Here is a 14369-nt window from a genome sequence, read left to right on the forward strand (position 1 = left end):
CAGCAGCAGCCTTAGCGTCTCATGCCCGTCTCTGGGATGTTAGCCGCGGCTCATGCTCGTCTCTGGAGCTCCTTTATGCAGCGCTCTTAATCCCCTCTCCTCGTGCACCAGGAAACAAAGAGGGAAGAAAATGTCTCTTGCCTCTTTGGCAGGTTCAGACTTTTCCCTGGACTCCCTCCAGGCTAGCCGTGGTGCACTAACCCCCTACAGGCTGTTTTCACGCCGCCAGACCTCTCCCTGCGCTCCCGACAGAATCCCGAGCCTCAGCTCCCAGCCCCACCCACCCCGGCGGGTGAGCAAACAAGCCTCTCGGGCTGGTGAGTGCCGGCACCAATCGTCTGTGTGGGAATCTCTCCACTTTGCCCTCCCCACCCCTGTTGCTGTGCTCTCCTCTGCGGCTCCGAAGTTTCCCCCCTCCGCCACTCGCAGTCTCCGCCCGGGAAGGGGCTTCCTAGTGTGTGGAAACCTTTCCTACGTCACAGCTCCCTCCCACTGGTGCAGGTCCCGTCCCTATTCTTTTGTCTCTGTTTTTTCTTTTGCCCTACCCAGGTACGTGGGGAATTTCTTGCCTTTTGGGAGGTCTGAGGTCTTCTGCCAGCGTTCAGTAGGTTTTCTGTAGGTGTTGTTCCACAGGTACATGTATTTCTGGTGTATCTGTGGGGGGGAAGGTGATCTCCGCATCTTACTCTTCCGCCATCTTCCCCTCGTCTGTATCATTTGCTTTTGAAATGTTTGGAAGAATTCACCAGTGAAGCTATATGGTCCTGGAGATTTCTTTTTGGATAGGTTCTTATTTAAAGATTCAATTTCTTTAATACGTATGAGACTATTCAGATTTTCTGTTTCCTCTTGGATCCATGTAGATAGTTTTGTTTTTCAAGGAATTTTTCCCATTTTATATAAACTGCCAAATTTATTGGCAACCTGATTTCCAGTTTTACCAACCATTCTTTTGCATCATCAATGCAAATATCCAAACAGTGGAAAAGACACCTGAGCAAGAATCAAAGCTGTGTCATCACACTGTATTAGCATTCATTAATTCTTCAACTGCACATATTCATAGTAAAAGGAAGAAAAAGAAAACAAAAATACTTCACTGAAGAATATCCTACATGAAGCAGTTAAAATTAATTTTATCAGAGCTGAACCATTGAGCATATGTATGTTTAATATTCTGCGTGATGAGGTAAGTATATACAAAGTGCTTTTGCACTTTAATACTGTTACTGTAAAAATGCCCTTAACCTCTCTGTACCTATTTACTTATTTGTAAAATGTGAGCAATGATTCTTATATAAGTGAATTATTGTGAGTAGCTAAAGAAACAATCAATATAAGGTGCCCAATACAGCATTTGTATTCAACTGTTGTCATTTTCCCCTTCACTTCATACTCTACTTCTAATTGATGAAATAAAATTTATATTTTAAGGCAAGATAAGAAAAAATAAACATAAAATACTTTCTCTGCGTGATTGTTTGTTTTTCTTTCTTCTGACGCTAGTAATGTAGCTTCTTAAAAGAATAGCATTCTTTCCCAACTCTGTAGGGGGTCATAGTGACTTGCTCCTTGCTTTGTATATGCTTACCTGGACTGTGTATTCTTGGTGAACTTTACATAAAATATCAGTATGTCATTTTGATGTACAATCCTTTGTATTGAAAACGTATATGACTGTGCCTTCAACTTCTAATGGGAGGAACAGTTCTCAGAGCTTTCTGAAATTCTGCTTCCTGGGTTATAATCTTCAGTTTGGCTCAAATAAAATTCCCTTATTTTTCTTCTTAACTTGATAGTTAATTGAATTTTCATCGACATAACACTAGGACTAGATGGGTGATTAGTACACAACTATGTTTATAGTATCTAGATGATTAAATGCCTGTGGCTAATGCTGAAGCCATATGTGACAGTTTACAGGGTCAGCCTCAAACCTCCTCCAACGTGTAGTGAGGAAAGTTCCATCTGTGTTAGCACCAGGAAATTTTTGCTCATCTTATAGATGACAAAAACTTCTTAATAGCCAAGTTTTTCATCTGCTTATGATTGTAAGAAATGTAATGGTCTTAGAGGTTATCTGATCCACCAACTTCAGTTTAAGATAATCTGAAGCTCTGAGAGGCTAGATTAGTTATTAGCCAAAACAGTGGCAGGACCCAAAGCAGAAAACACTTTTGTGATTTTTCCTGATACTCTGCTTAATAATCCTGCCATTTAATCATTGTGCTTTCTTGTCTGATTCGTTTCGTGCTTTAGGTTATCAGAAAGTTTATGAACTGCATATCTATAAATAATTTTGAGCCCCTGGAAGACAAATGTACCCTTGATAAGAAGTTCCTGTGAAAAGAATCTAAGCATAATAATTGAGCTTCTGGTCAAAGCATTGAAAGGGAATCAAGAGATCTGGGTGCTGGTGCCTGTTCATCACTAGCTCTGGGAATTTGGGTAAGTCTCTCCCCTGTTGCTGTCCTCATCTATAAAACAGGGAAACATCATGTCTTTCTCTCAATCATCAGAATACGTTGTGCCAAATCCCTCTCTGACACCTTGCATTCTATAGGAATAAAACAGAGCTGAATGACAAATTTTATGTGTATTACCATCAGTGTATTGATAAAATAAGAATTTTCATATATAAGAATATAAATGTTTATTAATATAAATTTACCAAAATCTTATCTGTATAAATATTTTCAACCTGATTGTCTTGGTTTATATTTCCAGTTAAACCCTAAAAGGATATAGTCTAAAACATTTATTCATTCAGGTCTCTCTCTCTCTCTCTCTCTCTCTCTCTCTCTCTCTCTCTCTCTCTCTCTCTCGCACGCACACACACACACACACACACACACACACACACACACTGGACTCAAGCACACTCTGGTGCACATACATAGTCATAAGCCATGGGAATGGGTCCTTAGCCACACAGTAGGAAATATGCACTATCCTCTGTAGCAACAAGTGAAATCATGTGGAAAAACAAAGGGAAATACAATTGATTCCAAATTGTATGGGTCAAAGTGATCGGAGAAGGCTTTCAAATGAACTGAAAATAATCTGAAACTCATTCCTGCCAAGCTGATAGGCTATCTGATCTGAGTCAATACTGTTGGGTTTATCTAGCACTGAATCCTGTACCTTTCCCTGCTGTTATCAACTCTCTTGCCAAATAGTTTAGAGATAAACCTTAACTTGGCTGGCATGTGTTTGGGTCATGTGACCTTATTCTTTCAGTTCCACACTCCAGGTTGGTGAATCATTGGCAAGACTGGCTGCCCAGTCTCCCTAGACACACCTAGAGCCACCACTGGTCTTGAGATGGAAGAGTATCCTCCAAGGTTCTCCCTTGCAATCGAGGGACACAAAATGTATTCAATGAGTTACAGATAATAGGATGACTCACTGACTGTAAGCACTTCTGCTTCCATCCCTGCCACAATGCCACGCTGAAGCTTCCTACTGAAAAAGGGGTAGGAAATGAGAAAAACAAAAGGAAAGGAAGTAAACAATACCTCACAAGAATGTACTTCTACGTATGGTTTTCCTTCTTAGATATTTCTAAAATTCACAAACATCCATTCTCTTAGCTCATATGCTGTGAGTATCACAGGAACTTATATTAAGTATTAGGAAACTAAATTAAGAATTTTACTCAATATTTTAGCTATTTGAGCTCAAGTTTCTGAAGTTTTCCAGTGTAAAATGATGCCTCAACAATGTATCCCAAATGTGGTATAGATTTCCATTCATTCAGACCTTCTTTTATAAATTTTTATTGATATGTCACATGCATATAGAAAAGTACACAAATCATAGGAGTACAGTTCAATGAATTTTCATAAAGTGAACACACCTGTGTAATCAGCAACCAGATCACAAAACAGAACACTATATTCAAATCCAGAAGCCACTTATGAGCTCTCCCTCCCCCATCACTACTGGCCCATCCTAAGCAGGTAACCACTGTCATGCCATCTAACACCATACATTAGTTTTGCCTGAATTTGAACTTTATATAATTGGCATCTTATAATGTATGCATCTTTTGTGCCTTGCTTCTTTTGACCAACATTATTCTTGTGAGAGTCATCCATGTTGTTTTGCATCAGGGTTTAAAAAAATATCTTTTATTCACATTGTTACTATGTAACACTTGTGCACCTGGGACCTGAGCTCAACCATCTTGAGGTAGGAGAGACTGAGAGAGGGCAGTGAGTTGTCCTTTGTACAAACAATTACCTGAATTCTTTTGTTTGTTCTGAAACTGCAATGATGACTGCTGTGAGCTGAATTGTGTCCCTGCTCCCCCACCCCCAATTCATATGTTGAAGCCCTAACTTTCAATATGATGGTATTTGGAAACGGGGCCTTTGTGCAGTTGATATGAAGTCATAAGAGTGGGATCTGTATAATGGGATTAGTGCCCTTTTAAGAAGAGATACCAGAGAATTTGCTTTCTCTCTCTCTCTCTCTCTCTCTCTCTCTCTCTCTCTCTCTCTCTCTCCACCATGTGAGGACACAGCAATAAGATGACATCTGAAAAAGAAGTGAGAGCTCACTGGGAAACTGAATCACTGGCATCTTGATCTTGGACTTCTCAGCCTCCAAAACTGTGGGAAACAAATTCGTATTGTTTAAGCCACCTAGTCCGTGGTATTTTGTTTTGGCAGCCTTAACTAATACAATGACAGCTTGAATAACAAAATGGATCATTAGATATAAGTGTGATTTCCTTTCAAGGGCATCAATTTGCATCTGTTTGGAGACTCATTATTAAACACCTCTCATGATACTCTTCAAACATCCAGGAAGCAGGAAAGTACTTATTTGCCTATAGAATAAAAGACCTATTTGAGTCACATACTTTTCCTTCTCCCAGGCACCTGCAAAATCCTTTTTTTAAAGATTAAACTTTTAAAATTAAACTTTCTTTTGAGATGATTACAAATTCACAAGCAGTTGTACGAAATAATACAAAGAAATCCATGTACCACTTACCAAGTTTCCCCCAATGGTAACCTCTTACAAACAGGAAACAGATATAGCCAAGATACTGAACAATTCCACTACACAAGGATCTTACTTGTTGCTTTTTTTGTTGTTTAGGGTGTTTTTTGTTTTTGGCTACAACTTCTTAACCTTGTACTCCTATTCCCACTTCGTTCACCTCTGGCTACCACTAAATTGTCTCCATTTCTAAAGTTTTGTCATTTCAAGAATGTTACATAAATGGAATCATACAGTGTGGAAAGTTTTGAGATCAGCTTTTTTCACTCAGGATAATTCCCTGGAAAACCATCATAGTTGTTACATGTATCAGTAGTTCATTCCTTGCATTTACCCTTAGACCTAGCAATTCCATTTATTGGATTTTTACCCTAAAGATAAAATTTTAGCAATATGAAAACACATATACAAAAGGTTATTCATTGTAGCATTATTTACAGTTACAAAACACCAGAATACAATCTAAATGCCCAAATAAAGGATATTAGTTGAATAAACTATAGTACACACACTATGCAGCTATTAAAAAACGATAGGGCTTCCCTGGTGGTGCAGTGGTTGAGAGTCCGCCTGCCGATGCAGGGGACACAGGTTTGTGCCCCGGTCCAGGAAGATCCCACATGCCGCGGAGCAGCTAGGCCCGTGAGCCATGGCTGCTGAGCCTGCGCGTCCGGAGCCTGTGCTCCGCAACAGGAGAGGCCACAACAGTGAGAGGCCCGTGTACCGCAAAAAAAAAAAAAAAAAAAAAAAGTCACAGTACTTCTTTAAGCAAGATATATTTTACATTTTATCTGCCTTAATCTTAGCAGCTATTCACACTGCCAGTGATTATTCCCGTTTTTCAGATCAGATTATAGCAGTTAGGAGATGGTTAAATAAATCAGGGAAACAGCCTTGTAAATGCTTGTGCAGTAGTTAAAACTGGAATTACTCTAACGCTTTTCCGTTGTGTTCTGAAGGCTCCAGAGCTTTGAATGCTCTAATGTGGGTAATCGATGATGGCTAGGGTATTGCTCAGTTTCTATTACAATGATCTGTATTGCTTTAAAATCAACAAATTAATGAAAATTTTTGAACATTTTCTGTTTGGAAAAATAAGTAACAGTTGACTGAAAATCCAAGAGAAAACGTCTGCAAACAATGTAGGGTTTATATCAATAGTTTATAAAGCATGCTTACTATTAAACAGGAAGAGATCGGCAGATGATAAGAACAGGATATCCATTTAAAGAATAATCAATATTCATGCCCAATAAATATCTGAAGGTATTCCAAAACACATTAGTTAATGAAATGCAAATTAAAATCCTGAGAATAAAAATCCTGGATGAGATTGCAATATAGAAAAAGAATATGTGAATGTGAATACATTTTTGTGTACTTCCCCTGTTAGTTCTAAACATTTAAAATTTTATATTCCTTGGGATTTTCTATGTAAAAACTATGTCTTGTGCAATTAGGGGCAATTTCAATAGTACATTGAATAAGAATGTACATTGAATAAGACAAGAGCAGACATCCTTGTCTTATTCCTGATCTTAGGAGAAAGGCATTCTGTTTTGCATTAAGCATAATGTTATCTGTAGATGCCTTTTGCCAAGTTGAGGAAGTTCCATCTATTCCTAGTTTTCTGAGAGCTTTTGTCATGAGTGGGTGTTGAACTTTATGAAATACTATTTCTACACTGATTGATCACATTATTTTTCTTCTGTAGACTACTAATGATTGAGTTTCAAATGTTGTATTAGTCTTGCATCCTTGGAATAAACTCCACTTTGTCATGATGTATAATTCATTTTATATATTGCTGAATTCCATTTTCTAATATTTTGTTAAGCATTTCTGAATCTATATTCATGAGAGGTATTGCTCTATATATTTTTTCTGTTTTTAAATTAATTTTTATTTGAGTATAGTTGCTTTACAATGTTGTGTTATTTTCTTGCTGTACAGCAAAGTGAATCAGTCATATGTATACATATATCCACTCTGTTTTTGATTTCCTTCCCATTTAGGTCACCACAGAGCATTGAGTAGAGTTCCCTGTGCTATACAGTAGGTTCTCATTAGTTATCTATTTTATACATAGTAGTGTGTGTATATATATATATATATATATATATATATATATATATATATATGTCAATCCCAATCTCCCCATCTGTCCCATCCCCGCTTCTCCCCTTGGTATCCATAAGTTTGTTCTCTACATCTGTGTCTCTATTTCTGCTTTGAAAATAAGTTCATCTGTACTACTTTTCTAGATTCCACATATATATGTTAATATATGATATTTGTTTTCCTCTTTCTGATTTACTTCACTCTGTATGACAGTCTCTAGGTCCATCCACATCTCTGCAAATGGTATTTACTATTTCATTCCTTTTTATGGCTAATATTCCATTGTATGTATATGTACCATATATTCTTTATTCATTCCTCTGTTGATGGACATTTAGGTTGCTTCCATGTCCTGTCTATTGTAAATAGTGCTGCAGTGAACATCGGGGTGCATGCATCCTTTTGAATTATGGTTTTCTCCAGATATATGCCTAGGAGTGGGATTGCCGGGTCGTAAGGTAGTTCCATTTTAAGTTTTTTAAGGAACCTCCATACTGTTCTCCATAGTGGCTGTACCAATTTATATTCCCACTAACAGTGTACAAGGATTCCCTTTTCTCCACACCCTCTCCGGCATTTATTGTTTGTAGAATTTTTGATGATGGCCATTCTGACTGGTGTGAGGGGATATCTCATTGTAGTTTTGATTTACATTTCTCTAATAATTAGTGATGTTGAGCATCTTTTCATGTGCTTGTTGGCCATCTGTATGCCTTCTTTGGAGAAATGTTTATTTAGGTCTTCCACCTATTTTTTGATTGGGTTGTTTGTTTTTTTGATATTGAGCTTCATGAGCTGTTTGTATATTTTGGAGATTAATCCCTTGTCAGTTGCTACATTTGCAAATATTTTCTCCCATTCTGAGGGTTGTCTTTTCATTTTGTTTATGTTATCCTTTGCTGTGCAGAAGCATTTACGTTTAATTAGGTCCCATTTGTTTATTTTTGGTTTTATTTTCATTACTCTAGGCAGTGGATTAGAAAAGATCTTGCTGTGATTTATGTCAAAGAGTGTTCTGCCTATATTTTCCTCTAAGAGGTTTATAATATCCAGCCTTACATTTAGGTCTTTAATCCACTTTGAGTTTATTTTTGTGTATGGTGTTAGGGAGTGTTCTGATTTAATTCTTTTACATGTAGTTGTCCAGTTTTCCCAGCACCACTTATTGAATAGACTGTCTTTTCTCCATTGTATATTCTTGCCTCCTTTGTCATAGATTAGGTGGCCATAGGTGTGTGGGTTTATCTCTGGACTTCCTATCACTCTGTATTTTCTTTTTTTGTGTGTGTGCTCTTTGCCTGGTTTTGGCATCAGAGTAATTCTAGCTTCATAAAGTGAATTGAAAGTCTTCCACCCTTTTCTTTCTGGAAGAGATTGTGTAGAATTGGTGTTAATTATTCTTTAAATATTTGTGAGAATCTTCCAGAGAAATCATCTTTGCCTGCAGATTTTGTTTTTGGAGAGTTGTTAAATTAAAAATTCCATTTTCTTAGCAGTTATATGGCTGTTCAAATTATTTATTTCATATTGGGTGACTTGTGGTAGTTGGTGCTTTTGGAGGAATTTGTCACTTTCATCTAAGTAGTAAAATTTCTGTGTGTACAGTTTCAATATTTCTCTTATTATTTTGATGTCTGCAGGTTTTGAAACTGTCTCCTGTTTCACTCTTGATAAATGTCTTCTTTTTGTTTTGTCATTCTTGCTAGAGGTTTGTCAATATTATCAAACTTTTCAAAGAACCAGCTATTTGTTTGATTTTCTCTATTGTTTTTGTTTTCAACTTAAATAATTACTTGTCTTATTTTTATATTTCCTTCATGAGATAAAAAGAGAACCCAAGGAACTCACCATGATGTCATTCCTTGGGTCCTGAGGTCTTAGTCAGTCTCTCTTCTCCTTTCCACCTTTCAGACTCTTCTTAAGTTTGTATTGTATATAATGTCCTTAATTTTTAGTTGAATTTAGGGAGAGGAATAAAGAACAGTACTTGTACTCCATCTCTCCAGAGGCAGAAGTTTGTATGATATTTTAATTTGCACACTTGGGACATTTTGTTGGTAGAAGTCAATGAGATGAGTAAACCAGCACTTCTCTGTCAATATACTGTTCCTCAATTTGTCTGTGGACTTAGAGGTCTTCTTCTTTATGGATTGAGTTACTTTTCTATCACAGTGAATGGGTATTTTTATTTCCATCAAGTTATCATTATTTCTAACTGCACGAATGATGTGAATTATTTTGTAGGAAAACTATGAAATACAGGAAAGGAAAACAAAATCTACCTGAATCCTACCAACATTGCTATCATGTTTGTATATATGTGAATTCAAAGCAGAAAATAGGAAGGGCCAAGCTAGTCACACACTCCTGTCTGATACTGAGATTGTGTGAAGGGACAGAGGAGGTGTGAAAAGGCCCATCAAAAAGTAAAGCCAGAATGCTTATTCTTAACTCATGTGTTTTTAAGCAATTTACTCTAGTAATTTTTTGTCTACTTATAAGCTGCATAGACATTTTATTTAAAAATTTTATTGAAACACAGTTGATTTACAATATTATATTAGTTTCAGGTGTAAAACATAGTGATTCCATATTTTTATAGATTATACTCCATTTAATGCTATTATAAAATATTGTCTATATTCCCTGTACTGTACGTTACAAACTTGTATCTTATTTATTATATACCTAGTAGTTTTTACCTCTTAATTCCCTTCACTTATCTTTCCACTTCCCTCACTCTTCTCCCCACTGGTAACCACTAGTTTGTTCTCAGTATCTGTGAGTCTGTTACTGTTGTGTTATATTCACTCATTGGTTTTGTTTTTTAGATTCCATATGTAAATGACAGCAGAGTATCTGTCTTTCTCTGTCTGACTTATTTCACTAAGCATAATACCTTCAAGGTACATCTATGTTGTTGCAAGTGGCAGAATTTCATTCCTTGTGTGACTGAGTAATATTCCATTGTATGTATATATATATACATATGTATATACATATATATATATATATGCATACCACATCTTCTTTATCTATTCCTCTGTTGATGGACATTCCTTGTCTTGGCTATTGTAAACAGTGCTGCTATGAACATTGGGGTGCATGTATCTTTTCAAATTCGAGTTTTCTCTGAATATATGCCCAGGAGTGGGATTGCTGGATCATATGGCAGCTCTATTTTTAGTTTTTTAAGGAACATCCATACTGTTTTCCATAGTGGCTGCACCAATTTACATTCCCACCAACAGTGTAGGAGGGTTCCCTTTTCTCCACACCTTCTCCAGCATTTGTTATTTGTAGAGTTTTTAATTATGGCCATTCTGACTGATGTGAGGTGATATCTCATTGTAGTTTTGATTTACATTTCTCTAATAATTTTAACTTTTTATAATAGATATTTGTATATGTATGGTAGTTAATATAAAATAGTATCTACATATATTTTATGCATTCATGACATACCAAACTTTTTCTTAATTTATTTATTGATATTTCTAGGATACACAATTCATCTTCTAGTGCTTTCAAATTGTCACAAATCTCCTAAATATTTTCCAATGTATTTATTGAAAAACAACTGCATATAGGTGGGCCTGTGTTGTTCAAGAGTCAACTGTACTGTGGGCCATAAAAATTAGAAGGTGCTTTTGTGGAATCTGCTTTTATGTGCTGTTATGCTTGGGCTATGCAGGTGGATCCTGGCAAGCCCCTTCCATCTAGAAGTAAAGGCCATGCTCCTGAGACTTTGATATTGCTGAGGAGAGGAACAGTTGGGGTTCAGAGAAGCCAGCTGTAATCAGGGCAGGTGGGATTGAGATCACAGACATGGTGTCTAGAAGACATGGAGTGTTGAGCTCTAGTTTTGGACAGAAGCTGTCACCCTCTTCTCTTCTGTGCTCTCTTCTGGGCATAGCAAGTCTTCTGGGTGTGCCCCTGGCAAAGGTGGGATCCATATCTTGGCACCTTCCAGATTAAGACAAGGATGGAGGTTTAGGTCTAAAATGTCAAGTAAATGTCATTCAAGTGCCAGCTTCAATTGTTGGCAGCAACTGCCTTTGACACTGTATTTCAAATAATTCAAGATTTTATCTGGAAACGATGGGCAACAGTGCTGGGATCAATTAGCAATGCCTGCCTTGGGTATAGAAGATGAGAGAATAGTGCATATTCCTAATATTTGCTGAGACTGGGTCTGTCTTTCCCAAGTCTTATTCCAAAGAGAGGGGAAGTCAAGTGGCCACCCCAACAAGTGCAAATAGATTTATTTCCATCTGAGGCTAAATGAAATATTAGCTAAGCAAATAGTACTCTTTATGAAGGGTCTGTTCTCCTAAGCCTCTTCTCTTAGTCTGAATTATCAACAATGGGTATTTACTGCTTATTTAATTCCATCCATCAAAAACAGGCATGACACTATTGATGGTATAAGGCAGATTCCCAGGTATCAGTTATTCTTGAACACCTTCACATAATCATACACCAGTACCACATAATCATACACCATCAGTTGTATTGCTTTGCTAATATTTTCCATAAATTGCTTCACTTTATAGAACTTTTTCCTGAGTATATTATATACACAGAAAGGTACATACATCTTAAGTGTGCAGCTTAAATAATTTTCATAAAATGAACACACTGTGTAACCAGCATCCACTTAAAGAAACAACATTCCCAGCCGCCTCTCACCTGCCACCCCCAGGTGTCTGGAGGTGATGCTGGAACTTCTCCTCTTTGTTTCCAGACTGCAGGTGGAGTCAACACTTAAGACAGCAGATCAAAGAAGTGGACAAAATCTGGGCCTTTGATTATATCACTGACCTAATGACTCAACCAACCCAGAAGCCCACTGTACTTCTGGCCTTCCTTGTATAGGAAGGAGGTATATGGGAGGCATTTGGGAGTTTTTACCCTGGGGTATAATGAATAATACTCTGTAGACATTCTTTAAAGAAAAAGTAAAGCCGGAAAATATAGACTTGAAAATGGCCAGAACTTTGAATGTGTTCCTCTACTCACACATAGATACAATGACGGGGGTCAGAAACCTTACTGGCTTGAGATATTTGAGCACAAACTGTATCCAATCTTGTTTGACCATTAAGCTACAGAGACCAGGGGCTACTCCTACATAGCTCACCTTATAAATAGAAACAAATGTGTGTATACACACACACAAACACACACACGTACAAATACACAATTGAACAAAGACATCAGTTGCCAAATATCACAGCTGAGACAGTTTTAGCCTGGGCTTGTTACTAAACAATGAAAATAACAACTACTAGAGTTGAAAATATATTATCGAAAATTTCCAGTTTTCAACAAAATATTACAAGACATGCAAAGAAACAAGAATTTGTGACACATTTTCATGGAAAAAAAAGCCAAAAGAAACTGTCTTTGAGGGTCTCCAGATATTGGATTTAGCAGATAAACACTTCAAAGCAGTGATTAAAAATATGTTCAAAGAGCTAAAGAAAGCACTTAAAAATAATTATACAAAAGTGTGGCAACAATCAATCAACAAATAGAGATCCCCAATAAAGAGAAAGAAATAAAATAACCAAATTTCCATTTGGTTCTTTGAAGTTGTAAAGTATAATAAATGAAATGAAATTTCACTAGAAGCTCAATAGCATATTTGAAATGGCAAAAACAATAATCATAACACCAAAAAGGGGTAACATCATGAGAAATTATCCACTCCAAAGAACAGAGAGAAAAAGAATGATAAAAAATTAATAGTTTCAGAGAACTGAAGAACATCATGAAGTTTAACAAGCAATAGGAGTTGCAATAGGGGAGAGTGGGGGGGAGAAATATATTTGAAGTAATAATGCCTGAAAACTTCCCAAATTTTGATGACAAACATTACAGTAACAAGAGGCTCAACCAACCCCAAGTAGAATAATTACTAAAAGATCTACAATGAGACACATCATAGTTAAACTATTGAAAACCAATGACAGAGAAAACTTTGAAAACAGCAAAAGAAAAATAACTCAGCACATACAGAGGATCAACAATATGATTAGTACTCAACTTCTTATTGGAAGTAATGTGGTCAGAGGCAATGGTGGTAGAAAAAAATCCTGTCAACCAAGATTTCTATATCCAGCAAAATTATCCTTTAAAAGCTAAGGTTAAATAAAGACATTTTCAGAAAAAGATGAGAGAATTTGCTGTGCATACCTATATTACAAGAAATGCTACAGGAAGTCCTATAGGCTGAAAGGAAATGACACAAGACTGTAGCTTGAATCCTCAGGAAGAAATGAATAGCAACAGAAATGGTAACTATATGGGCTAATTTAAGAGAACTTATCAATGTATTGTCTCATTTATTCTCTTAAATTCTTTAAAAGGCATAAGATGCTACAAAGCAATAATTATAACTGTATTGTTGAATTTATAACATATATAGATGTAACATATATGACAATAATAGTATAACAGGGAAAGACTCTGACACCATAATGTATCTATCTCTTCTGCTGCTTTAACCTCTGAGTCATAATCCTCTGCTTAGCCCTGCACATAGACATATTAGTCACTAAAGGAATTTTGCCCAAAGCTTCGGGTGTACATGATAGCCTCATTTCAAAGAAACTCTACCTCCCGCGTGGTGATAAGGAAACATGAGCAAGAAAAACTAACATTTGTCTATCTAGTTCTGCAGGAACATCAGACCAGGTTAATGTCAATCAGAGTCAACTGACCAAGAAAAAAGAAGTTTCGTAACCTCCCTCAGACCACCACCAGTGCCCAGCTGCTTGAGGCTATTGCTCACCACCTGACCTTACCTCCTCCTGCTTCTCCCTTCACTAGCATAAAAGAAGCATGAATTATACCCCAAATTAATATGGTTCTTTAGGCCATTAGTCCGCCACCTTCTTGGTCTGCTGGCTTTCCAAATAAAGTCAAGATTCCTTGTCTCAACACCTTGTCTCACAATTTTTGGCCTGTTGTGCAGTAAGTAGTATGAACTTGGACTTGGTAACAATAGCACAGAGGAGGGAGGGATGGAATGCACTTTCATTTGAGCAAATTATTTTTATTAGTTTGGAATTGAATTAGTATTACTCTGCAATAGATTATGATAAATTAAGATGCATGTTGTAATCCCTAGAGCAACCTCTAACAAAAAAAAAATCTCAAAAACTATTGTAAAAACATAAAACCAACAAAAGAATTTAAATGGATACCAAAAATAATTTTAACCTAAA

At 36.7% G+C, this 14369-nt stretch overlaps 1 long non-coding RNA gene across 1 annotated transcript; it reads left to right on the forward strand.

Annotated features, from left to right (window-relative positions):
* Positions 1–243: 243 nt before the first annotated feature.
* On the forward strand, positions 244–14076 carry LOC117198039 (uncharacterized). Its single transcript, XR_004478965.2, has 3 exons — positions 244–1189; positions 2260–2448; positions 13815–14076. It is a non-coding gene; the product is annotated as an uncharacterized LOC117198039 (long non-coding RNA).
* Positions 14077–14369: the final 293 nt, after the last annotated feature.

This window comes from Orcinus orca, chromosome X (assembly GCF_937001465.1).
Source record: "Orcinus orca chromosome X, mOrcOrc1.1, whole genome shotgun sequence".
Classification (NCBI taxonomy): Eukaryota; Metazoa; Chordata; class Mammalia; order Artiodactyla; family Delphinidae; genus Orcinus; species Orcinus orca.